Here is a 16,929-nt window from a genome sequence, read left to right as displayed (position 1 = left end):
AATGACCTAAATTTGAGAACCATTAAATTTAAATATTTTACGTTCTTATAAATGCCATTTAATGCTATGTCCGTAGTCGACAGGATTCGAACCTGCGCGGGAAGATCCCACCAGATTTCAAGTCTGTCGCCTTAACCACTCGGCCACGACTGCTTGTTATTGACCTAAATTTGAGAACTATTAAATTTAAATATTTGACGTTCTTACAAGTGCCATTTAATGCCTCGTCCGCAGTCGACAGGATTCGAACATGCGCGGGAAGATCCCAACAGATTTCAAGTCTGTCGCCTTAACCGCTCGGCCACGACTGCTTGTTATTGACCTAAATTTGAGAACTATTAAATTTAAATATTTGACGTTCCTATAAGTGCCATTTAATGCTACGTCCGCAGTCGAACCTGCGCGGGATGATCCCAACAGATTTCAAGTCTGTTGCCTTAACCACTCGGCCACGACTGCTTGTTATTGACCTAAATTTGAGAACTATTAAATTTAAATATTTGACGTTCTTATAAGTGCCATTTAATGCTACGTCCGCAGTCGACAGGATTCGAACCTGCGCGGGATGATCCCAACAGATTTCAAGTCTGTCGCCTTAACCACTCGGCCACGACTGCTTGTTATTGACCTAAATTTGAGAACTATTAAATTTAAATATTTGACGTTCTTACAAGTGCCATTTAATGCCTCGTCCGCAGTCGACAGGATTCGAACATGCGCGGGAAGATCCCAACAGATTTCAAGTCTGTCGCCTTAACCACTCGGCCACGACTGCTTGTTTATGACCTAAATATGAGAACTTTCAAATTTAAATATTTGATTTTCATATAAAAGCCAGTTTATGCTATGTCCGCAGTCAACAGGATTCGAACCTGCGCGGGAAGATCCCAACAGATTTCAAGTCTGTCGCCTTAACCACTCGGCCACGACTGCTTGCTAATGACTTAAATTTGAGAACCATTAAATTTAAATATTTGACTTTCTTATAAATGCCTTTTAACGCTATGTCCGTAGTCGACAGGATTCGAACCTGCGCGGGAAGATCCCACCAGATTTCAAGTCTGTCGCCTTAACCACTCGGCCACGACTGCTTGTTATTGACCTAAATTTGAGAACTATTAAATTTAAATATTTGACGTTCTTATAAATGCCATTTAATGCTATGTCCGCAGTCGACAGGATTCAAACCTGCGCGGGAAGATCCCAACAGATTTCAAGTCTGTCGCCTTAACCACTCGGCCACGACTGCTTGTTATTGACCTAAATTTGAGAACTATTAAATTTAAATATTTGACGTTCTTATAAGTGCCATTTAATGCTACGTCCGCAGTCGAACCTGCGCGGGATGATTCCAACAGATTTCAAGTCTGTCGCCTTAACCACTCGGCCACGACTGTTTGTTATTGACCTAAATTTGAGAATTATTAAATTTAAATATTTGACGTTCTTATAAGTGCCATTTAATGCTACGTCCGCAGTCGAACCCGCGCAAGGAGATCCCAACAGATTTCAAGTCTTGAGCCTAAACCACTCGGCTACAACTGCTTGTTATTAACCTAAATTGGAGAACTTTTTAATATAAATATTTGACGTACATATAAAACCCTTTAAATGTTATGTTTCCCTCGGCAAGATTCGAACCTGCGCGGGATGATCCCAACAGATTTCAAGTCTGTCGCCTTAACCACTCGGCCAAGACTGCTTGTTATTGATCTAAATTTGAGAACTATTAAATTTAAATATTTGACGTTCTTATAAGTGCCATTTAATGCTATGTCCGCAGTCGACAGGATTCGAACCTGCGCTGGAAGATCCCAACAGATTTCAAGTCTGTCGCCTTAACCACTCGGCCACGACTGCTTGTTAATGACATAAATTTGAGAACTATTAAATTTAAATATTTGACGTTCTTATAAATGCCATTTAATGCTACGTCCGCAGTGACAGGATTCGAACCTGCGCGGGAAGATCCCAACAGTTTTCAAGTCTGTCGCCTTAACCACTCGGCCACGACTGCTTGTTATTGACCTAAATTTGAGAACTATTAAATTTAAATATTTGACGTTCTTATAAGTTCCATTTAATGCTACGTCCGCAGTCGACAGGATTCGAACATGCGCGGGAAGATCCCAACAGATTTCAAGTCTGTCGCCTTAACCACTCGGCCACGACTGCTTGTTAATGACATAAATTTGAGAACTATTAAATTTAAATATTTGACGTTCTTATAAATGCCATTTAATGCTACGTCCGCAGTCGACAGGATTCGAACCTACGCGGGAAGATCCCAACAGATTGCAAGTCTGTCGCCTTAACCACTCGGCCACCACTGCTTGTTAATGACCTAAATTTGAGAACTATTAAATTTAAATATTTGATGTTCATATAAAAGCCATTTTATGCTATGTCCGCAGTCGACAGGATTCGAACCTGCGCGGGAAGATCCCAACAGATTTCAAGTCTGTCGCCTTAACCACTCGGCCACGACTGCTTGTTAATAACCTAAATTTGAGAACTATTAAATTTAAATATTTGATGTTCATATAAAAGCCATTTTATGCTATGTCCGCAGTCGACAGGATTCGAACCTGCGCGGGAAGATCCCAACAGATTTCAAGTCTGTCGCCTTAACCACTCGGCCACGACTGCTTGTTAATGACCTAAATTTGAGAACTATTAAATTTAAATATTTGACGTTCTTATAAATGCCATTTAATGCTATGTCCGCAGTCGACAGGATTCAAACCTGCGCGGGAAGATCCCAACAGATTTCAAGTCTGTCGCCTTAACCACTCGGCCACGACTGCTTGTTATTGACCTAAATTTGAGAACTATTAAATTTAAATATTTGACGTTCTTATAAGTTCCATTTAATGCTACGTCCGCAGTCGACAGGATTCAAACCTGCGCGGGAAGATCCCAACAGATTTCAAGTCTGTCGCCTTAATTACTCGGCCACGACAGCTTGTTAATGACCTAAATTTGAGAACTTTTAAATTTAAATATTTGATGTTCATATAAAAGCCATTTTATGCTATGTCCGCAGTCGACAGGATTCGAACCTGCGCGGGAAGCTCCCGACAGATTTCAAGTCTGTCGCCTTAACTACTCGGCCACGACTGCTTGTTAATGACCTAAATTTGAGAACTTTTAAATTTAAATATTTGATGTTCATATAAAAGCCATTTTATGCTATGTCCGCAGTCGACAGGATTCGAACCTGCGCGGGAAGATCCCAACAGATTTCAAGTCTGTCGCCTTAACCACTCGGGCACGACTGCTTGTTATTGACCTAAAGTTGAGAACTATTAAATTTAAATATTTGACGTTCTTATAAGTGCCATTTAATGCTACCTCCGCAGTCGACAGGATTCGAACCTGCGCGGGAAGATCCCAACAGATTTCAAGTCTGTCGCCTTAACCACTCGGCCACGACTGCTTGTTATTGACCTAAATTTGAGAACTATTAAATTTAAATATTTGACGTTCTTATAAGTGCCATTTAATGCTACCTCCGCAGTCGACGGGATTCGAACCTGCGCGGGAAGATCCCAACAGATTTCAAGACTGTCGCCTTAACTACTCGGCCACGACTGCTTGTTAATGACCTCAAATTGAGAACTTTTCAATTTAAATATTTGATGTTCATATAAAAGCCATTTTATGCTATGTCCGCAGTCGACAGGATTCAAACCTGCGCGGGAAGATCCCAACAGATTTCAAGTCTGTCGCCTTAACTACTCGGCCACGACAGCTTGTTAATGACCTAAATTTGAGAACTTTTAAATTTAAATATTTGATGTTCATATAAAAGCCATTTTATGCTATGTCCGCAGTCGATAGGATTCGAACCTGCGCGGGAAGATCCCAACAGATTTCAAGTCTGTCGCCTTAACCACTCGGCCACGACTGCTTGTTAATAACCTAAATTTGAGAACTATTAAATTGAAATATTTGACGTTCTTATAAATGCCATTTAATGTTATGTCCGCAGTCGAGAGGATTCGAACCTGCGCGGGAAGATCCCAACAGATTTCAAGTCTGTCGCCTTAACCACTCGGCCACGACTGCTTGTTATTGACCTAAATTTGAGAACTATTAAATTTAAATATTTGACGTTCTTATAAGTGCCATTTAATGCTACGTCCGCAGTCGACAGGATTCGAACCTACGCGGGAAGATCCCAACAGATTGCAAGTCTGTCGCCTTAACCACTCGGCCACGACTGCTTGTTATTGACCTAAATTTGAGAACTATTAAATTTAAATATTTGACGTTCTTATAAGTGCCATTTAATGCTACGTCCGCAGTCGACAGGATTCGAACCTACGCGGGAAGATCCCAACAGATTGCAAGTCTGTCGCCTTAACCACTCGGCCACGACTGCTTGTAATTGACCTAAATTTGAGAACTATTAAATTTAAATATTTTACGTTCTTATAAGTGCCATTTAATGCTACGTCCGCAGTCAAACCCGCGCAGGAAGATCCCAACAGATTTCAAGTCTTGAGCCTAAACCACTCGGCCACGACTGCTTGTTATTGACCTTAATTTGAGAACTATTAAATTTAAATATTTGACGTTCTTATAATTGCCATTTAATTCTACGTCCGCAGTCGACAGGATTCGAACCTGCGCGATAAGATCCCAACAGATTTCAAGTCTGTCGCCTTAACTACTCGGCCACGACTGCTTGTTAATGACCTAAATTTGAGAACTTTTAAATTTAAATATTTGATGTTCATATAAAAAACATTTTATGCTATGTCCGCAGTCGACAGGATTCGAACCTGCGCGGGAAGATCCCAACAGATTTCAAGTCTGTCGCCTTAACCACTCGGCCACGACTGCTTGTTATTGACCTAAATTTGAGAACTATTAAATTTAAATATTTGACGTTCTTATAAGTGCCATTTAAGGCGACGTCCGCAGTCGACAGGATTCGAACCTGCGCGGGATGATCGCAACAGAATTCACGTCTGCCGCCTTAACCACTCGGCCACGACTGCTTGTTATTGACCTTAATTTGAGAACTATTAAATTTAAATATTTGTGTTCTTATAAGCGCCATTTAATGCTACGTCCGCAGTCGACAGGATTCGAACCTGCGGGGGAATATCCCAACAGATTTCAAGTCTGTCGCCTTAATTACTCGGCCACGACTGCTTGTTAATGACCTAAATTTGAGAACTATTTAAGTTAAATATTTGACGTTCTTATAAATGCCATTTAATGCTATGTCGCAGTCGACAGGATTCGAACCTGCGCGGGAAGATCCCAACAGATTTCAAGTCTGTCGCCTTAACCACTCGGCCACGACTGCTTGTTAATGACCTAATTTTGAGAACTTTTAAATTTAAATATTTGATGTTCATATAAAAGCCATTTTATGATATATCCGCAGTCGACAGGATTCGAACCTGCGCGGGAAGATCCCAACAGATTTCAAGTCTGTCGCCTTAAACACTCGGCCACGACTGCTTGTTAATGACCTAAATTTGAGAACTATTAAATTTAAATATTTGACGTTCTTATAAATGCCATTTAATGTTATGTCCGCAGTCGACAGGATTCGAACCTGCGCGGGAAGATGCCAACAGATTTCAAGTCTGTCGCCTTAACTACTCGGCCACGACTGCTTGTTAATGACCTAAATTTGAGAACTATTAAATTTAAATATTTGACGTTCTTATAAGTGCCATTTAATGCTACGTCCGCAGTCGACAGGATTCGAACCTACGCGGGAAGATCCCAACAGATTGCAAGTCTGTCGCCTTAACCACTCGGCCACGACTGCTTGTTATTGACCTAAATTTGAGAACTATTAAATTTAAATATTTTACGTTCTTATAAGTGCCATTTAATGCTACGTCCGCAGTCAAACCCGCGCAGGAAGATCCCAACAGATTTCAAGTCTTGAGCCTAAACCACTCGGCCACGACTGCTTGTTATTGACCTTAATTTGAGAACTATTAAATTTAAATATTTGACGTTCTTATAATTGCCATTTAATTCTACGTCCGCAGTCGACAGGATTCGAACCTGCGCGGGAAGATCCCAACAGATTTCAAGTCTGTCGCCTTAACTACTCGGCCACGACTGCTTGTTAATGACCTAAATTTGAGAACTTTTAAATTTAAATATTTGATGTTCATATAAAAGCCATTTTATGCTATGTCCGCAGTCGACAGGATTCGAACCTGCGCGGAAAGATCCCAACAGATTTCAAGTCTGTCGCCTTAACCACTCGACCACGACTGCTTGTTATTGACCTAAATTTGAGAACTATTAAATTTAAATATTTGACGTTCTTATAAGTGCCATTTAAGGCGACGTCCGCAGTCGACAGGATTCGAACCTGCGCGGGATGATCCCAACAGAATTCAAGTCTGCCGCCTTAACCACTCGGCCACGACTGCTTGTTATTGACCTTAATTTGAGAACTATTAAATTTAAATATTTGTGTTCTTATAAGCGCCATTTAATGCTACGTCCGCAGTCGACAGGATTCGAACCTGCGGGGGAATATCCCAACAGATTTCAAGTCTGTCGCCTTAATTACTCGGCCACGACTGCTTGTTAATGACCTAAATTTGAGAACTATTTAAGTTAAATATTTGACGTTCTTATAAATGCCATTTAATGCTATGTCGCAGTCGACAGGATTCGAACCTGCGCGGGAAGATCCCAACAGATTTCAAGTCTGTCGCCTTAACCACTCGGCCACGACTGCTTGTTAATGACCTAATTTTGAGAACTTTTAAATTTAAATATTTGATGTTCATATAAAAGCCATTTTATGATATATCCGCAGTCGACAGGATTCGAACCTGCGCGGGAAGATCCCAACAGATTTCAAGTCTGTCGCCTTAAACACTCGGCCACGACTGCTTGTTAATGACCTAAATTTGAGAACTATTAAATTTAAATATTTGACGTTCTTATAAATGCCATTTAATGTTATGTCCGCAGTTGACAGGATTCGAACCTGCGCGGGAAGATCCCAACAGATTTCAAGTCTGTCGCCATAACTACTCGGCCACGACTGCTTGTTAATGACCTAAATTTGAGAACTATTAAATTTAAATATTTGACGTTCTTATAAATGCCATTTAATGTTATGTCCGCAGTCGACAGGAGTCGAACCTGCGCGGGAAGATCCCAACAGATTTCAAGTCTGTCGCCTTAACCACTCGGCCACGACTGCTTGCTAATGACCTAAATTTGAGAACCATTAAATTAAAATATTTTACGTTCTTATAAATGCCATTTAATGCTATGTCCGTAGTCGACAGGATTCGAACCTGCGCGGGAAGATCCCAACAGATTTCAAGTCTGTCGCCTTAACTACTCGGCCACGACTGCTTGTTAATGACCTAAATTTGAGAACTTTTAAATTTAAATATTTGATGTTCATATAAAAGCCATTTTATGATATATCCGCAGTCGACAGGATTCGAACCTGCGCGGGAAGATCCCAACAGATTTCAAGTCTGTCGCCTTAAACACTCGGCCACGACTGCTTGTTAATGACCTAAATTTGAGAACTATTAAATTTAAATATTTGACGTTCTTATAAATGCCATTTAATGTTATGTCCGCAGTCGACAGGATTCGAACCTGCGCGGGAAGATCCCAACAGATTTCAAGTCTGTCGCCTTAACTACTCGGCCACGACTGCTTGTTAATGACCTAAATTTGAGAACTATTAAATTTAAATATTTGACGTTCTTATAAATGCCATTTAATGTTATGTCCGCAGTCGACAGGAGTCGAACCTGCGCGGGAAGATCCCAACAGATTTCAAGTCTGTCGCCTTAACCACTCGGCCACGACTGCTTGCTAATGACCTAAATTTGAGAACCATTAAATTAAAATATTTTACGTTCTTATAAATGCCATTTAATGCTATGTCCGTAGTCGACAGGATTCGAACCTGCGCGGGAAGATCCCAACAGATTTCAAGTCTGTCGCCTTAACCACTCGGCCACGACTGCTTGTTATTGACCTAAATTTGAGAACTATTAAATTTAAATATTTGACGTTCTTATAAGTGCCATTTAATGCTACGTCCGCAGTCGACAGGATTCGAACCTGCGCGGGAAGATCCCAACAGATTTCAAGTCTGTCGCCTTAACTACTCAGCCACGACTGCTTGTTAATGACCTAAATTTGAGAACTATTAAATTTAAATATTTGACGTTCTTATAAGTGCCATTTAATGCTAAGTCCGCAGTCGACAGGATTCGAACCTGCGCGGGAAGATCCCAACAGATTTCAAGTCTGTCGCCTTAACCACTCGGCCACGACTGCTTGTTATTGACCTAAATTTGAGAACTATTAAATTTAAATATTTGACGTTCTTATAAGTGCCATTTAATGCTACTTCCGCAGTCGACAGGATTCGAACCTGCGCGGGAAGATCCCAACAGATTTCAAGTCTGTCGCCTTAACTACTCGGCCACGACTGCTTGTTAATGACCTAAATTTGAGAACTTTTAAATTTAAATATTTGATGTTCTTATAAGTGCCATGTAATGCTACCTCCGCAGTCGACAGGATTCGAACCTGCGCGGGAAGATCCCAACAGATTTCAAGTCTGTCGCCTTAACTACTCGGCCACGACTGCTTGTTAATGACCTAAATTTGAGAACTATTTAAGTTAAATATTTGACGTTCTTATAAATGCCATTTAATGCTATGTCGCAGTCGACAGGATTCGAACCTGCGCGGGAAGATCCCAACAGATTTCAAGTCTGTCGCCTTAACCACTCGGCCACGACTGCTTGTTAATGACCTAATTTTGAGAACTTTTAAATTTAAATATTTGATGTTCATATAAAAGCCATTTTATGATATATCCGCAGTCGACAGGATTCGAACCTGCGCGGGAAGATCCCAACAGATTTCAAGTCTGTCGCCTTAAACACTCGGCCACGACTGCTTGTTAATGACCTAAATTTGAGAACTATTAAATTTAAATATTTGACGTTCTTATAAATGCCATTTAATGTTATGTCCGCAGTCGACAGGATTCGAACCTGCGCGGGAAGATCCCAACAGATTTCAAGTCTGTCGCCTTAACTACTCGGCCACGACTGCTTGTTAATGACCTAAATTTGAGAACTATTAAATTTAAATATTTGACGTTCTTATAAATGCCATTTAATGTTATGTCCGCAGTCGACAGGAGTCGAACCTGCGCGGGAAGATCCCAACAGATTTCAAGTCTGTCGCCTTAACCACTCGGCCACGACTGCTTGCTAATGACCTAAATTTGAGAACCATTAAATTAAAATATTTTACGTTCTTATAAATGCCATTTAATGCTATGTCCGTAGTCGACAGGATTCGAACCTGCGCGGGAAGATCCCAACAGATTTCAAGTCTGTCGCCTTAACCACTCGGCCACGACTGCTTGTTATTGACCTAAATTTGAGAACTATTAAATTTAAATATTTGACGTTCTTATAAGTGCCACTTAATGCTACGTCCGCAGTCGACAGGATTCGAACCTGCGCGGGAAGATCCCAACAGATTTCAAGTCTGTCGCCTTAACTACTCAGCCACGACTGCTTGTTAATGACCTAAATTTGAGAACTATTAAATTTAAATATTTGACGTTCTTATAAGTGCCATTTAATGCTAAGTCCGCAGTCGACAGGATTCGAACCTGCGCGGGAAGATCCCAACAGATTTCAAGTCTGTCGCCTTAACCACTCGGCCACGACTGCTTGTTATTGACCTAAATTTGAGAACTATTAAATTTAAATATTTGACGTTCTTATAAGTGCCATTTAATGCTACTTCCGCAGTCGACAGGATTCGAACCTGCGCGGGAAGATCCCAACAGATTTCAAGTCTGTCGCCTTAACTACTCGGCCACGACTGCTTGTTAATGACCTAAATTTGAGAACTTTTAAATTTAAATATTTGATGTTCTTATAAGTGCCATGTAATGCTACCTCCGCAGTCGACAGGATTCGAACCTGCGCGGGAAGATCCCAACAGATTTCAAGTCTGTCGCCTTAACTACTCGGCCACGACTGCTTGTTAATGACCTAAATTTGAGAACTTTTAAATTTAAATATTTGATGTTCATATAATAGCCATTTTATGCTATGTCCGCAGTCGACAGGATTCGAACCTGTGCGGGAAGATCCCAACAGATTTCAAGTCTGTCGCCTTAACCACTCGGCCACGACTGCTTGTTATTGACCTAAAGTTGAGAACTATTAAATTTAAATATTTGACGTTCTTATAAGTGCCATGTAATGCTACCTCCGCAGTCGACAGGATTCGAACCTGCGTGGGAAGATCCCAACAGATTTCAAGTCTGTCGCCTTAACCACTCAGCCACGACTGCTTGTTATTGACCTAAATTTGAAAACTATTAAATTTAAATATTTGACGTTCTTATAAGTGCCATTTAATGCTACCTCCGCAGTCGACGGGATTCGAACCTGCGCGGGAAGATCCCAACATATTTCAAGACTGTCGCCTTAACTACTCGGCCACGACTGCTTGTTAATGACCTGAAATTGAGAAATTTTAAATTTAAATATTTGATGTTCATATAAAAGCCATTTTATGCTATGTCCGCAGTCGACAGGATTCAAACCTGCGCGGGAAGATCCCAACAGATTTCAAGTCTGTCGCCTTAACCACTCGGCCACGACTGCTTGTTAATAACCTAAATTTGAGAACTATTAAATTGAAATATTTGACGTTCTTATAAATGCCATTTAATGCTACGTCCGCAGTCAAACCCGCGCAGGAAGATCCCAACAGATTTCAAGTCTTGAGCCTAAACCACTCGGCCACGACTGCTTGTTATTGACCTTAATTTGAGAACTATTAAATTTAAATATTTGACGTTCTTATAATTGCCATTTAATTCTACGTCCGCAGTCGACAGGATTCGAACCTGCGCGGGAAGATCCCAACAGATTTCAAGTCTGTCGCCTTAACTACTCGGCCACGACTGCTTGTTAATGACCTAAATTTGAGAACTTTTAAATTTAAATATTTGATGTTCATATAAAATCCATTTTATGCTATGTCCGCAGTCGACAGGATTCGAACCTGCGCGGGAAGATCCCAACAGATTTCAAGTCTGTCGCCTTAACCACTCGGCCACGACTGCTTGTTAATGACCTAAATTTGAGAACTATTAAATTTAAATATTTGACGTTCTTATAAATGCCATTTAATGTTATGTCCGCAGTCGACAGGAGTCGAACCTGCGCGGGAAGATCCCAACAGATTTCAAGTCTGTCGCCTTAACCACTCGGCCACGACTGCTTGCTAATGACCTAAATTTGAGAACCATTAAATTAAAATATTTTACGTTCTTATAAATGCCATTTAATGCTATGTCCGTAGTCGACAGGATTCGAACCTGCGCGGGAAGATCCCAACAGATTTCAAGTCTGTCGCCTTAACCACTCGGCCACGACTGCTTGTTATTGACCTAAATTTGAGAACTATTAAATTTAAATATTTGACGTTCTTATAAGTGCCATTTAATGCTACGTCCGCAGTCGACAGGATTCGAACCTGCGCGTTAAGATCCCAACAGATTTCAAGTCTGTCGCCTTAACTACTCGGCCACGACTGCTTGTTAATGACCTAAATTTGAGAACTATTAAATTTAAATATTTGACGTTCTTATAAGTGCCATTTAATGCTACGTCCGCAGTCGACAGGATTCGAACCTGCGCGGGAAGATCCCAACAGATTTCAAGTCTGTCGCCTTAACCACTCGGCCACGACTGCTTGCTAATGACCTAAATTTGAGAACTATTAAATTTAAATATTTGACGTTCTTATAAATGCCATTTAATGTTATGTCCGCAGTCGACAGGATTCGAACCTGCGCGGGAAGATCCCAACAGATTGCAAGTCTGTCGCCTTAACCACTCGGCCACGACTGCTTGTTATTGACCTAAATTTGAGAACTATTAAATTTAAATATTTGACGTTCTTATAAGTGCCATTTAATGCTACGTCCGCAGTCAAACCCGCGCAGGAAGATCCCATCAGATTTCAAGTCTTGAGCCTAAACCACTCGGCCACGACTGCTTGTTAATGACCTAAATTTGAGAACTATTAAATTTAAATATTTGACGTTCTTATAAATGCCATTTAATGTTATGTCCGCAGTCGACAGGATTCGAACCTGCGCGGGAAGATCCCAACAGATTTCAAGTCTGTCGCCTTAACCACTCGGCCACGACTGCTTGCTAATGACCTAAATTTGAGAACCATTAAATTAAAATATTTTACGTTCTTATAAATGCCATTTAATGCTATGTCCGTAGTCGACAGGATTCGAACCTGCGCGGGAAGATCCCAACAGATTTCAAGTCTGTCGCCTTAACCACTCGGCCACGACTGCTTGTTATTGACCTAAATTTGAGAACTATTACATTTTTGACGTTCTTATAAGTGCCATTTAATGCTACGTCCGCAGTCGACAGGATTCGAACCTGCGCGGGAAGATCCCAACAGATTTCAAGTCTGTCGCCTTAACTACTCGGCCACGACTGCTTGTTAATGACCTAAATTTGAGAACTTTTAAATTTAAATATTTGATGGTTAGATAAAAGCCATTTTATGCTATGTCCGCAGTCGACAGGATTCGAAACTGCGCGGGAAGATCCCAACAGATTTCAAGTCTGTCGCCTTAACCACTCGGCCACGACTGCTTGTTAATGACCTAAATTTGAGAACTATTAAATTGAAATATTTGACGTTCTTATAAATGCCATTTAATGTTATGTCCGCAGTCGAGAGGATTCGAACCTGCGCGGGAAGATCCCAACAGATTTCAAGTCTGTCGCCTTAACCACTCGGCCACGACTGCTTGTTATTGACCTAAATTTGAGAACTATTAAATTTAAATATTTGACGTTCTTATAAGTGCCATTTAATGCTACGTCCGCAGTCGACAGGATTCGAACCTACGCGGGAAGATCCCAACAGATTGCAAGTCTGTCGCCTTAACCACTCGGCCACGACTGCTTGTTATTGACCTAAATTTGAGAACTATTAAATTGAAATATTTGACGTTCTTATAAGTGCCATTTAATGCTACGTCCGCAGTCAAACCCGCGCAGGAAGATCCCAACAGATTTCAAGTCTTGAGCCTAAACCACTCGGCCACGACTGCTTGTTATTGACCTTAATTTGAGAACTATTAAATTAAAATATTTGACGTTCTTATAAGTGCCATTTAATGCTACGTCCGCAGTCGACAGGATTCGAACCTACGAGGGAAGATTCCAACAGATTTCAAGTCTTGAGCCTAAACCACTTGGCCACGACTGCTTGTTATTGACCTTAATTTGAGAACTATTAAATTAAAATATTTGACGTTCTTATAAGTGCCATTTAATGCTACGTCCGCAGTCGACAGGATTCGAACCTACGAGGGAAGATCCCAACAGATTTCAAGTCTGTCGCCTTAACCACTCGGCCACGACTGCTTGTTAATGACCTAAATTTGAGAACTATTAAATTGAAATATTTGACGTTCTTATAAATGCCATTTAATGTTATGTCCGCAGTCGAGAGGATTCGAACCTGCGCGGGAAGCTCCCAACAGATTTCAAGTCTGTCGCCTTAACCACTCGGCCACGACTGCTTGTTATTGACCTAAATTTGAGAACTATTAAATTTAAATATTTGACGTTCTTATAAGTGCCATTAAATGCTACGTCCGCAGTCGACAGGATTCGAACCTACGAGGGAAGATCCCAACAGATTTCAAGTCTGTCGCCTTAACCACTCGGCCACGACTGCTTGTTAATGACCTAAATTTGAGAACTATTAAATTGAAATATTTGACGTTCTTATAAATGCCATTTAATGTTATGTCCGCAGTCGAGAGGATTCGAACCTGCGCGGGAAGCTCCCAACAGATTTCAAGTCTGTCGCCTTAACCACTCGGCCACGACTGCTTGTTATTGACCTAAATTTGAGAACTATTAAATTTAAGTATTTGACGTTCTTATAAGTGCCACGTCCGCAGTCGACAGGATTCGTACCTACGCGGGAAGATCCCAACAGATTGCAAGTCTGTCGCCTTAACCACTCGGCCACGACTGCTTGTTATTGACCTAAATTTGAGAACTATTAAATTTAAATATTTGACGTTCTTATAAATGCCATTTAATGTTATGTCCGCAGTCGAGAGGATTCGAACCTGCGCGGGAAGCTCCCAACAGATTTCAAGTCTGTCGCCTTAACCACTCGGCCACGACTGCTTGTTATTGACCTAAATTTGAGAACTATTAAATTTAAATATTTGACGTTCTTATAAGTGCCACGTCCGCAGTCGACAGGATTCGAAACTGCGCGGGAAGATCCCAACAGATTTCAAGTCTGTCGCCTTAACCACTCGGCCACGACTGCTTGTTAATGACCTAAATTTGAGAACTATTAAATTGAAATATTTGACGTTCTTATAAATGCCATTTAATGTTATGTCCGCAGTCGAGAGGATTCGAACCTGCGCGGGAAGATCCCAACAGATTTCAAGTCTGTCGCCTTAACCACTCGGCCACGACTGCTTGTTATTGACCTAAATTTGAGAACTATTAAATTTAAATATTTGACGTTCTTATAAGTGCCATTTATTGCTACGTCCGCAGTCGACAGGATTCGAACCTACGCGGGAAGATCCCAACAGATTGCAAGTCTGTCGCCTTAACCACTCGGCCACGACTGCTTGTTATTGACCTAAATTTGAGAACTATTAAATTGAAATATTTGACGTTCTTATAAGTGCCATTTAATGCTACGTCCGCAGTCAAACCCGCGCAGGAAGATCCCAACAGATTTCAAGTCTTGAGCCTAAACCACTCGGCCACGACTGCTTGTTATTGACCTTAATTTGAGAACTATTAAATTAAAATATTTGACGTTCTTATAAGTGTCATTTAATGCTACGTCCGCAGTCGACAGGATTCGAACCTACGAGGGAAGATCCCAACAGATTTCAAGTCTTGAGCCTAAACCACTTGGCCACGACTGCTTGTTAATGACCTTAATTTGAGAACTATTAAATTAAAATATTTGACGTTCTTATAAGTGCCATTTAATGCTACGTCCGCAGTCGACAGGATTCGAACCTACGAGGGAAGATCCCAACAGATTTCAAGTCTGTCGCCTTAACCACTCGGCCACGACTGCTTGTTAATGACCTAAATTTGAGAACTATTAAATTGAAATATTTGACGTTCTTATAAATGCCATTTAATGTTATGTCCGCAGTCGAGAGGATTCGAACCTGCGCGGGAAGCTCCCAACAGATTTCAAGTCTGTCGCCTTAACCACTCGGCCACGACTGCTTGTTATTGACCTAAATTTGAGAACTATTAAATTTAAATATTTGACGTTCTTATAAGTGCCATTAAATGCTACGTCCGCAGTCGACAGGATTCGAACCTACGAGGGAAGATCCCAACAGATTTCAAGTCTGTCGCCTTAACCACTCGGCCACGACTGCTTGTTAATGACCTTAATTTGAGAACTATTAAATTGAAATATTTGACGTTCTTATAAATGCCATTTAATGTTATGTCCGCAGTCGAGAGGATTCGAACCTGCGCGGGAAGCTCCCAACAGATTTCAAGTCTGTCGCCTTAACCACTCGGCCACGACTGCTTGTTATTGACCTAAATTTGAGAACTATTAAATTTAAATATTTGACGTTCTTATAAGTGCCACGTCCGCAGTCGACAGGATTCGAACCTACGCGGGAAGATCCCAACAGATTGCAAGTCTGTCGCCTTAACCACTCGGCCACGACTGCTTGTTATTGACCTAAATTTGAGAACTATTAAATTTAAATATTTGACGTTCTTATAAGTGCCATTTAATGCTACGTCCGCAGTCAAACCCGCGCAGGAAGATCCCAACAGATTTCAAGTCTGTCGCCTTAACCACTCGGCCACGACTGCTTGTTAATGACCTAAATTTGAGAACTATTAAATTGAAATATTTGACGTTCTTATAAATGCCATTTAATGTTATGTCCGCAGTCGAGAGGATTCGAACCTGCGCGGGAAGCTCCCAACAGATTTCAAGTCTGTCGCCTTAACCACTCGGCCACGACTGCTTGTTATTGACCTTAATTTGAGAACTATTAAATTTAAATATTTGACGTTCTTATAAGTGCCATTTAATGCTACGTCCGCAGTCAAACCCGCGCAGGAAGATCCCATCAGATTTCAAGTCTTGAGCCTAAACCACTCGGCCACGACTGCTTGTTAATGACCTAAATTTGAGAACTATTAAATTTAAATATTTGACGTTCTAATAAATGCCATTTAATGTTATGTCCGCAGTCGACAGGATTCGAACCTGCGCGGGAAGATCCCAACAGATTTCAAGTCTGTCGCCTTAACCACTCGGCCACGACTGCTTGCTAATGACCTAAATTTGAGAACCATTAAATTAAAATATTTTACGTTCTTATAAATTCCATTTAATGCTATGTCCGTAGTCGACAGGATTCGAACCTGCGCGGGAAGATCCCAACAGATTTCAAGTCTGTCGCCTTAACCACTCGGCCACGACTGCTTGTTATTGACCTAAATTTGAGAACTATTACATTTTTGACGTTCTTATAAGTGCCTTTTAATGCTACGTCCGCAGTCGACAGGATTCGAACCTGCGCGGGAAGATCCCAACAGATTTCAAGTCTGTCGCCTTAACTACTCGGCCACGACTGCTTGTTAATGACCTAAATTTGAGAACTTTTAAATTTAAATATTTGATGGTTAGATAAAAGCCATTTTATGCTATGTCCGCAGTCGACAGGATTCGAAACTGCGCGGGAAGATCCCAACAGATTTCAAGTCTGTCGCCTTAACCACTCGGCCACGACTGCTTGTTAATGACCTAAATTTGAGAACTATT

At 41.1% G+C, this 16,929-nt stretch overlaps 83 non-coding genes across 83 annotated transcripts; all 83 read right to left on the bottom strand.

The window, feature by feature from the left end:
* Positions 1-71: 71 nt before the first annotated feature.
* Positions 72-153, bottom strand: TRNAS-UGA (transfer RNA serine (anticodon UGA)). The gene has a single exon. It is a non-coding gene; the product is annotated as a tRNA-Ser (tRNA).
* A 76-nt stretch (positions 154-229) lies between these two features.
* TRNAS-UGA (transfer RNA serine (anticodon UGA)) lies at positions 230-311 on the bottom strand. Its single transcript has one exon. It is a non-coding gene; the product is annotated as a tRNA-Ser (tRNA).
* Positions 312-535: 224 nt separating this feature from the next.
* On the bottom strand, positions 536-617 carry TRNAS-UGA (transfer RNA serine (anticodon UGA)). Its single transcript has one exon. It is a non-coding gene; the product is annotated as a tRNA-Ser (tRNA).
* Positions 618-693: 76 nt separating this feature from the next.
* Positions 694-775, bottom strand: TRNAS-UGA (transfer RNA serine (anticodon UGA)). The gene has a single exon. It is a non-coding gene; the product is annotated as a tRNA-Ser (tRNA).
* A 76-nt stretch (positions 776-851) lies between these two features.
* On the bottom strand, positions 852-933 carry TRNAS-UGA (transfer RNA serine (anticodon UGA)). Its single transcript has one exon. It is a non-coding gene; the product is annotated as a tRNA-Ser (tRNA).
* A 76-nt stretch (positions 934-1,009) lies between these two features.
* On the bottom strand, positions 1,010-1,091 carry TRNAS-UGA (transfer RNA serine (anticodon UGA)). The gene has a single exon. It is a non-coding gene; the product is annotated as a tRNA-Ser (tRNA).
* Positions 1,092-1,167: 76 nt separating this feature from the next.
* Positions 1,168-1,249, bottom strand: TRNAS-UGA (transfer RNA serine (anticodon UGA)). The gene has a single exon. It is a non-coding gene; the product is annotated as a tRNA-Ser (tRNA).
* Positions 1,250-1,778: 529 nt separating this feature from the next.
* On the bottom strand, positions 1,779-1,860 carry TRNAS-UGA (transfer RNA serine (anticodon UGA)). The gene has a single exon. It is a non-coding gene; the product is annotated as a tRNA-Ser (tRNA).
* Positions 1,861-2,093: 233 nt separating this feature from the next.
* On the bottom strand, positions 2,094-2,175 carry TRNAS-UGA (transfer RNA serine (anticodon UGA)). Its single transcript has one exon. It is a non-coding gene; the product is annotated as a tRNA-Ser (tRNA).
* Positions 2,176-2,251: 76 nt separating this feature from the next.
* On the bottom strand, positions 2,252-2,333 carry TRNAA-UGC (transfer RNA alanine (anticodon UGC)). Its single transcript has one exon. It is a non-coding gene; the product is annotated as a tRNA-Ala (tRNA).
* Positions 2,334-2,409: 76 nt separating this feature from the next.
* On the bottom strand, positions 2,410-2,491 carry TRNAS-UGA (transfer RNA serine (anticodon UGA)). The gene has a single exon. It is a non-coding gene; the product is annotated as a tRNA-Ser (tRNA).
* Positions 2,492-2,567: 76 nt separating this feature from the next.
* Positions 2,568-2,649, bottom strand: TRNAS-UGA (transfer RNA serine (anticodon UGA)). The gene has a single exon. It is a non-coding gene; the product is annotated as a tRNA-Ser (tRNA).
* Positions 2,650-2,725: 76 nt separating this feature from the next.
* On the bottom strand, positions 2,726-2,807 carry TRNAS-UGA (transfer RNA serine (anticodon UGA)). Its single transcript has one exon. It is a non-coding gene; the product is annotated as a tRNA-Ser (tRNA).
* A 234-nt stretch (positions 2,808-3,041) lies between these two features.
* Positions 3,042-3,123, bottom strand: TRNAS-UGA (transfer RNA serine (anticodon UGA)). Its single transcript has one exon. It is a non-coding gene; the product is annotated as a tRNA-Ser (tRNA).
* A 76-nt stretch (positions 3,124-3,199) lies between these two features.
* Positions 3,200-3,281, bottom strand: TRNAS-UGA (transfer RNA serine (anticodon UGA)). The gene has a single exon. It is a non-coding gene; the product is annotated as a tRNA-Ser (tRNA).
* A 76-nt stretch (positions 3,282-3,357) lies between these two features.
* Positions 3,358-3,439, bottom strand: TRNAS-UGA (transfer RNA serine (anticodon UGA)). Its single transcript has one exon. It is a non-coding gene; the product is annotated as a tRNA-Ser (tRNA).
* A 392-nt stretch (positions 3,440-3,831) lies between these two features.
* Positions 3,832-3,913, bottom strand: TRNAS-UGA (transfer RNA serine (anticodon UGA)). Its single transcript has one exon. It is a non-coding gene; the product is annotated as a tRNA-Ser (tRNA).
* A 76-nt stretch (positions 3,914-3,989) lies between these two features.
* Positions 3,990-4,071, bottom strand: TRNAS-UGA (transfer RNA serine (anticodon UGA)). The gene has a single exon. It is a non-coding gene; the product is annotated as a tRNA-Ser (tRNA).
* A 76-nt stretch (positions 4,072-4,147) lies between these two features.
* TRNAA-UGC (transfer RNA alanine (anticodon UGC)) lies at positions 4,148-4,229 on the bottom strand. The gene has a single exon. It is a non-coding gene; the product is annotated as a tRNA-Ala (tRNA).
* Positions 4,230-4,305: 76 nt separating this feature from the next.
* Positions 4,306-4,387, bottom strand: TRNAA-UGC (transfer RNA alanine (anticodon UGC)). The gene has a single exon. It is a non-coding gene; the product is annotated as a tRNA-Ala (tRNA).
* A 382-nt stretch (positions 4,388-4,769) lies between these two features.
* On the bottom strand, positions 4,770-4,851 carry TRNAS-UGA (transfer RNA serine (anticodon UGA)). Its single transcript has one exon. It is a non-coding gene; the product is annotated as a tRNA-Ser (tRNA).
* A 390-nt stretch (positions 4,852-5,241) lies between these two features.
* TRNAS-UGA (transfer RNA serine (anticodon UGA)) lies at positions 5,242-5,323 on the bottom strand. The gene has a single exon. It is a non-coding gene; the product is annotated as a tRNA-Ser (tRNA).
* A 76-nt stretch (positions 5,324-5,399) lies between these two features.
* Positions 5,400-5,481, bottom strand: TRNAS-UGA (transfer RNA serine (anticodon UGA)). Its single transcript has one exon. It is a non-coding gene; the product is annotated as a tRNA-Ser (tRNA).
* A 76-nt stretch (positions 5,482-5,557) lies between these two features.
* Positions 5,558-5,639, bottom strand: TRNAS-UGA (transfer RNA serine (anticodon UGA)). The gene has a single exon. It is a non-coding gene; the product is annotated as a tRNA-Ser (tRNA).
* Positions 5,640-5,715: 76 nt separating this feature from the next.
* TRNAA-UGC (transfer RNA alanine (anticodon UGC)) lies at positions 5,716-5,797 on the bottom strand. The gene has a single exon. It is a non-coding gene; the product is annotated as a tRNA-Ala (tRNA).
* A 224-nt stretch (positions 5,798-6,021) lies between these two features.
* Positions 6,022-6,103, bottom strand: TRNAS-UGA (transfer RNA serine (anticodon UGA)). Its single transcript has one exon. It is a non-coding gene; the product is annotated as a tRNA-Ser (tRNA).
* A 76-nt stretch (positions 6,104-6,179) lies between these two features.
* TRNAS-UGA (transfer RNA serine (anticodon UGA)) lies at positions 6,180-6,261 on the bottom strand. The gene has a single exon. It is a non-coding gene; the product is annotated as a tRNA-Ser (tRNA).
* Positions 6,262-6,337: 76 nt separating this feature from the next.
* TRNAS-UGA (transfer RNA serine (anticodon UGA)) lies at positions 6,338-6,419 on the bottom strand. Its single transcript has one exon. It is a non-coding gene; the product is annotated as a tRNA-Ser (tRNA).
* Positions 6,420-6,651: 232 nt separating this feature from the next.
* TRNAS-UGA (transfer RNA serine (anticodon UGA)) lies at positions 6,652-6,733 on the bottom strand. Its single transcript has one exon. It is a non-coding gene; the product is annotated as a tRNA-Ser (tRNA).
* A 76-nt stretch (positions 6,734-6,809) lies between these two features.
* Positions 6,810-6,891, bottom strand: TRNAS-UGA (transfer RNA serine (anticodon UGA)). The gene has a single exon. It is a non-coding gene; the product is annotated as a tRNA-Ser (tRNA).
* A 234-nt stretch (positions 6,892-7,125) lies between these two features.
* Positions 7,126-7,207, bottom strand: TRNAS-UGA (transfer RNA serine (anticodon UGA)). The gene has a single exon. It is a non-coding gene; the product is annotated as a tRNA-Ser (tRNA).
* Positions 7,208-7,283: 76 nt separating this feature from the next.
* On the bottom strand, positions 7,284-7,365 carry TRNAS-UGA (transfer RNA serine (anticodon UGA)). Its single transcript has one exon. It is a non-coding gene; the product is annotated as a tRNA-Ser (tRNA).
* Positions 7,366-7,441: 76 nt separating this feature from the next.
* TRNAS-UGA (transfer RNA serine (anticodon UGA)) lies at positions 7,442-7,523 on the bottom strand. Its single transcript has one exon. It is a non-coding gene; the product is annotated as a tRNA-Ser (tRNA).
* Positions 7,524-7,599: 76 nt separating this feature from the next.
* Positions 7,600-7,681, bottom strand: TRNAS-UGA (transfer RNA serine (anticodon UGA)). Its single transcript has one exon. It is a non-coding gene; the product is annotated as a tRNA-Ser (tRNA).
* A 76-nt stretch (positions 7,682-7,757) lies between these two features.
* Positions 7,758-7,839, bottom strand: TRNAS-UGA (transfer RNA serine (anticodon UGA)). The gene has a single exon. It is a non-coding gene; the product is annotated as a tRNA-Ser (tRNA).
* A 76-nt stretch (positions 7,840-7,915) lies between these two features.
* Positions 7,916-7,997, bottom strand: TRNAS-UGA (transfer RNA serine (anticodon UGA)). The gene has a single exon. It is a non-coding gene; the product is annotated as a tRNA-Ser (tRNA).
* Positions 7,998-8,073: 76 nt separating this feature from the next.
* On the bottom strand, positions 8,074-8,155 carry TRNAS-UGA (transfer RNA serine (anticodon UGA)). Its single transcript has one exon. It is a non-coding gene; the product is annotated as a tRNA-Ser (tRNA).
* Positions 8,156-8,231: 76 nt separating this feature from the next.
* On the bottom strand, positions 8,232-8,313 carry TRNAS-UGA (transfer RNA serine (anticodon UGA)). Its single transcript has one exon. It is a non-coding gene; the product is annotated as a tRNA-Ser (tRNA).
* Positions 8,314-8,389: 76 nt separating this feature from the next.
* On the bottom strand, positions 8,390-8,471 carry TRNAS-UGA (transfer RNA serine (anticodon UGA)). Its single transcript has one exon. It is a non-coding gene; the product is annotated as a tRNA-Ser (tRNA).
* A 76-nt stretch (positions 8,472-8,547) lies between these two features.
* Positions 8,548-8,629, bottom strand: TRNAS-UGA (transfer RNA serine (anticodon UGA)). Its single transcript has one exon. It is a non-coding gene; the product is annotated as a tRNA-Ser (tRNA).
* A 75-nt stretch (positions 8,630-8,704) lies between these two features.
* On the bottom strand, positions 8,705-8,786 carry TRNAS-UGA (transfer RNA serine (anticodon UGA)). The gene has a single exon. It is a non-coding gene; the product is annotated as a tRNA-Ser (tRNA).
* A 76-nt stretch (positions 8,787-8,862) lies between these two features.
* Positions 8,863-8,944, bottom strand: TRNAS-UGA (transfer RNA serine (anticodon UGA)). Its single transcript has one exon. It is a non-coding gene; the product is annotated as a tRNA-Ser (tRNA).
* A 76-nt stretch (positions 8,945-9,020) lies between these two features.
* On the bottom strand, positions 9,021-9,102 carry TRNAS-UGA (transfer RNA serine (anticodon UGA)). Its single transcript has one exon. It is a non-coding gene; the product is annotated as a tRNA-Ser (tRNA).
* A 76-nt stretch (positions 9,103-9,178) lies between these two features.
* Positions 9,179-9,260, bottom strand: TRNAS-UGA (transfer RNA serine (anticodon UGA)). Its single transcript has one exon. It is a non-coding gene; the product is annotated as a tRNA-Ser (tRNA).
* Positions 9,261-9,336: 76 nt separating this feature from the next.
* Positions 9,337-9,418, bottom strand: TRNAS-UGA (transfer RNA serine (anticodon UGA)). The gene has a single exon. It is a non-coding gene; the product is annotated as a tRNA-Ser (tRNA).
* A 76-nt stretch (positions 9,419-9,494) lies between these two features.
* Positions 9,495-9,576, bottom strand: TRNAS-UGA (transfer RNA serine (anticodon UGA)). The gene has a single exon. It is a non-coding gene; the product is annotated as a tRNA-Ser (tRNA).
* A 76-nt stretch (positions 9,577-9,652) lies between these two features.
* On the bottom strand, positions 9,653-9,734 carry TRNAS-UGA (transfer RNA serine (anticodon UGA)). Its single transcript has one exon. It is a non-coding gene; the product is annotated as a tRNA-Ser (tRNA).
* A 76-nt stretch (positions 9,735-9,810) lies between these two features.
* On the bottom strand, positions 9,811-9,892 carry TRNAS-UGA (transfer RNA serine (anticodon UGA)). Its single transcript has one exon. It is a non-coding gene; the product is annotated as a tRNA-Ser (tRNA).
* Positions 9,893-9,968: 76 nt separating this feature from the next.
* TRNAS-UGA (transfer RNA serine (anticodon UGA)) lies at positions 9,969-10,050 on the bottom strand. The gene has a single exon. It is a non-coding gene; the product is annotated as a tRNA-Ser (tRNA).
* A 76-nt stretch (positions 10,051-10,126) lies between these two features.
* Positions 10,127-10,208, bottom strand: TRNAS-UGA (transfer RNA serine (anticodon UGA)). The gene has a single exon. It is a non-coding gene; the product is annotated as a tRNA-Ser (tRNA).
* Positions 10,209-10,284: 76 nt separating this feature from the next.
* Positions 10,285-10,366, bottom strand: TRNAS-UGA (transfer RNA serine (anticodon UGA)). Its single transcript has one exon. It is a non-coding gene; the product is annotated as a tRNA-Ser (tRNA).
* Positions 10,367-10,600: 234 nt separating this feature from the next.
* Positions 10,601-10,682, bottom strand: TRNAS-UGA (transfer RNA serine (anticodon UGA)). The gene has a single exon. It is a non-coding gene; the product is annotated as a tRNA-Ser (tRNA).
* Positions 10,683-10,906: 224 nt separating this feature from the next.
* On the bottom strand, positions 10,907-10,988 carry TRNAS-UGA (transfer RNA serine (anticodon UGA)). The gene has a single exon. It is a non-coding gene; the product is annotated as a tRNA-Ser (tRNA).
* A 76-nt stretch (positions 10,989-11,064) lies between these two features.
* On the bottom strand, positions 11,065-11,146 carry TRNAS-UGA (transfer RNA serine (anticodon UGA)). Its single transcript has one exon. It is a non-coding gene; the product is annotated as a tRNA-Ser (tRNA).
* Positions 11,147-11,222: 76 nt separating this feature from the next.
* On the bottom strand, positions 11,223-11,304 carry TRNAS-UGA (transfer RNA serine (anticodon UGA)). Its single transcript has one exon. It is a non-coding gene; the product is annotated as a tRNA-Ser (tRNA).
* A 76-nt stretch (positions 11,305-11,380) lies between these two features.
* TRNAS-UGA (transfer RNA serine (anticodon UGA)) lies at positions 11,381-11,462 on the bottom strand. The gene has a single exon. It is a non-coding gene; the product is annotated as a tRNA-Ser (tRNA).
* A 234-nt stretch (positions 11,463-11,696) lies between these two features.
* TRNAS-UGA (transfer RNA serine (anticodon UGA)) lies at positions 11,697-11,778 on the bottom strand. The gene has a single exon. It is a non-coding gene; the product is annotated as a tRNA-Ser (tRNA).
* A 76-nt stretch (positions 11,779-11,854) lies between these two features.
* On the bottom strand, positions 11,855-11,936 carry TRNAA-UGC (transfer RNA alanine (anticodon UGC)). The gene has a single exon. It is a non-coding gene; the product is annotated as a tRNA-Ala (tRNA).
* A 224-nt stretch (positions 11,937-12,160) lies between these two features.
* TRNAS-UGA (transfer RNA serine (anticodon UGA)) lies at positions 12,161-12,242 on the bottom strand. The gene has a single exon. It is a non-coding gene; the product is annotated as a tRNA-Ser (tRNA).
* Positions 12,243-12,318: 76 nt separating this feature from the next.
* On the bottom strand, positions 12,319-12,400 carry TRNAS-UGA (transfer RNA serine (anticodon UGA)). The gene has a single exon. It is a non-coding gene; the product is annotated as a tRNA-Ser (tRNA).
* A 70-nt stretch (positions 12,401-12,470) lies between these two features.
* Positions 12,471-12,552, bottom strand: TRNAS-UGA (transfer RNA serine (anticodon UGA)). Its single transcript has one exon. It is a non-coding gene; the product is annotated as a tRNA-Ser (tRNA).
* Positions 12,553-12,628: 76 nt separating this feature from the next.
* TRNAS-UGA (transfer RNA serine (anticodon UGA)) lies at positions 12,629-12,710 on the bottom strand. The gene has a single exon. It is a non-coding gene; the product is annotated as a tRNA-Ser (tRNA).
* A 76-nt stretch (positions 12,711-12,786) lies between these two features.
* Positions 12,787-12,868, bottom strand: TRNAS-UGA (transfer RNA serine (anticodon UGA)). Its single transcript has one exon. It is a non-coding gene; the product is annotated as a tRNA-Ser (tRNA).
* A 76-nt stretch (positions 12,869-12,944) lies between these two features.
* Positions 12,945-13,026, bottom strand: TRNAA-UGC (transfer RNA alanine (anticodon UGC)). The gene has a single exon. It is a non-coding gene; the product is annotated as a tRNA-Ala (tRNA).
* A 382-nt stretch (positions 13,027-13,408) lies between these two features.
* On the bottom strand, positions 13,409-13,490 carry TRNAS-UGA (transfer RNA serine (anticodon UGA)). Its single transcript has one exon. It is a non-coding gene; the product is annotated as a tRNA-Ser (tRNA).
* A 76-nt stretch (positions 13,491-13,566) lies between these two features.
* Positions 13,567-13,648, bottom strand: TRNAS-UGA (transfer RNA serine (anticodon UGA)). The gene has a single exon. It is a non-coding gene; the product is annotated as a tRNA-Ser (tRNA).
* A 76-nt stretch (positions 13,649-13,724) lies between these two features.
* TRNAS-UGA (transfer RNA serine (anticodon UGA)) lies at positions 13,725-13,806 on the bottom strand. The gene has a single exon. It is a non-coding gene; the product is annotated as a tRNA-Ser (tRNA).
* Positions 13,807-13,882: 76 nt separating this feature from the next.
* TRNAS-UGA (transfer RNA serine (anticodon UGA)) lies at positions 13,883-13,964 on the bottom strand. The gene has a single exon. It is a non-coding gene; the product is annotated as a tRNA-Ser (tRNA).
* Positions 13,965-14,030: 66 nt separating this feature from the next.
* On the bottom strand, positions 14,031-14,112 carry TRNAA-UGC (transfer RNA alanine (anticodon UGC)). Its single transcript has one exon. It is a non-coding gene; the product is annotated as a tRNA-Ala (tRNA).
* A 76-nt stretch (positions 14,113-14,188) lies between these two features.
* On the bottom strand, positions 14,189-14,270 carry TRNAS-UGA (transfer RNA serine (anticodon UGA)). Its single transcript has one exon. It is a non-coding gene; the product is annotated as a tRNA-Ser (tRNA).
* Positions 14,271-14,336: 66 nt separating this feature from the next.
* Positions 14,337-14,418, bottom strand: TRNAS-UGA (transfer RNA serine (anticodon UGA)). Its single transcript has one exon. It is a non-coding gene; the product is annotated as a tRNA-Ser (tRNA).
* A 76-nt stretch (positions 14,419-14,494) lies between these two features.
* Positions 14,495-14,576, bottom strand: TRNAS-UGA (transfer RNA serine (anticodon UGA)). The gene has a single exon. It is a non-coding gene; the product is annotated as a tRNA-Ser (tRNA).
* A 76-nt stretch (positions 14,577-14,652) lies between these two features.
* TRNAA-UGC (transfer RNA alanine (anticodon UGC)) lies at positions 14,653-14,734 on the bottom strand. The gene has a single exon. It is a non-coding gene; the product is annotated as a tRNA-Ala (tRNA).
* A 382-nt stretch (positions 14,735-15,116) lies between these two features.
* Positions 15,117-15,198, bottom strand: TRNAS-UGA (transfer RNA serine (anticodon UGA)). The gene has a single exon. It is a non-coding gene; the product is annotated as a tRNA-Ser (tRNA).
* Positions 15,199-15,274: 76 nt separating this feature from the next.
* TRNAS-UGA (transfer RNA serine (anticodon UGA)) lies at positions 15,275-15,356 on the bottom strand. The gene has a single exon. It is a non-coding gene; the product is annotated as a tRNA-Ser (tRNA).
* Positions 15,357-15,432: 76 nt separating this feature from the next.
* Positions 15,433-15,514, bottom strand: TRNAS-UGA (transfer RNA serine (anticodon UGA)). Its single transcript has one exon. It is a non-coding gene; the product is annotated as a tRNA-Ser (tRNA).
* Positions 15,515-15,590: 76 nt separating this feature from the next.
* TRNAS-UGA (transfer RNA serine (anticodon UGA)) lies at positions 15,591-15,672 on the bottom strand. Its single transcript has one exon. It is a non-coding gene; the product is annotated as a tRNA-Ser (tRNA).
* A 66-nt stretch (positions 15,673-15,738) lies between these two features.
* Positions 15,739-15,820, bottom strand: TRNAA-UGC (transfer RNA alanine (anticodon UGC)). The gene has a single exon. It is a non-coding gene; the product is annotated as a tRNA-Ala (tRNA).
* Positions 15,821-16,044: 224 nt separating this feature from the next.
* On the bottom strand, positions 16,045-16,126 carry TRNAS-UGA (transfer RNA serine (anticodon UGA)). Its single transcript has one exon. It is a non-coding gene; the product is annotated as a tRNA-Ser (tRNA).
* Positions 16,127-16,350: 224 nt separating this feature from the next.
* On the bottom strand, positions 16,351-16,432 carry TRNAS-UGA (transfer RNA serine (anticodon UGA)). Its single transcript has one exon. It is a non-coding gene; the product is annotated as a tRNA-Ser (tRNA).
* Positions 16,433-16,508: 76 nt separating this feature from the next.
* TRNAS-UGA (transfer RNA serine (anticodon UGA)) lies at positions 16,509-16,590 on the bottom strand. The gene has a single exon. It is a non-coding gene; the product is annotated as a tRNA-Ser (tRNA).
* Positions 16,591-16,660: 70 nt separating this feature from the next.
* Positions 16,661-16,742, bottom strand: TRNAS-UGA (transfer RNA serine (anticodon UGA)). Its single transcript has one exon. It is a non-coding gene; the product is annotated as a tRNA-Ser (tRNA).
* A 76-nt stretch (positions 16,743-16,818) lies between these two features.
* Positions 16,819-16,900, bottom strand: TRNAS-UGA (transfer RNA serine (anticodon UGA)). Its single transcript has one exon. It is a non-coding gene; the product is annotated as a tRNA-Ser (tRNA).
* Positions 16,901-16,929: the final 29 nt, after the last annotated feature.

This window comes from Leiobunum rupestre, chromosome 1 (genome assembly GCF_980474605.1).
Source record: "Leiobunum rupestre chromosome 1, qqLeiRupe1.1.hap1, whole genome shotgun sequence".
NCBI lineage: Eukaryota > Metazoa > Arthropoda > Arachnida > Opiliones > Sclerosomatidae > Leiobunum > Leiobunum rupestre.
Note: the sequence above shows the minus strand (reverse complement) of the source record. Positions and strands in the feature narration are given on the sequence as shown.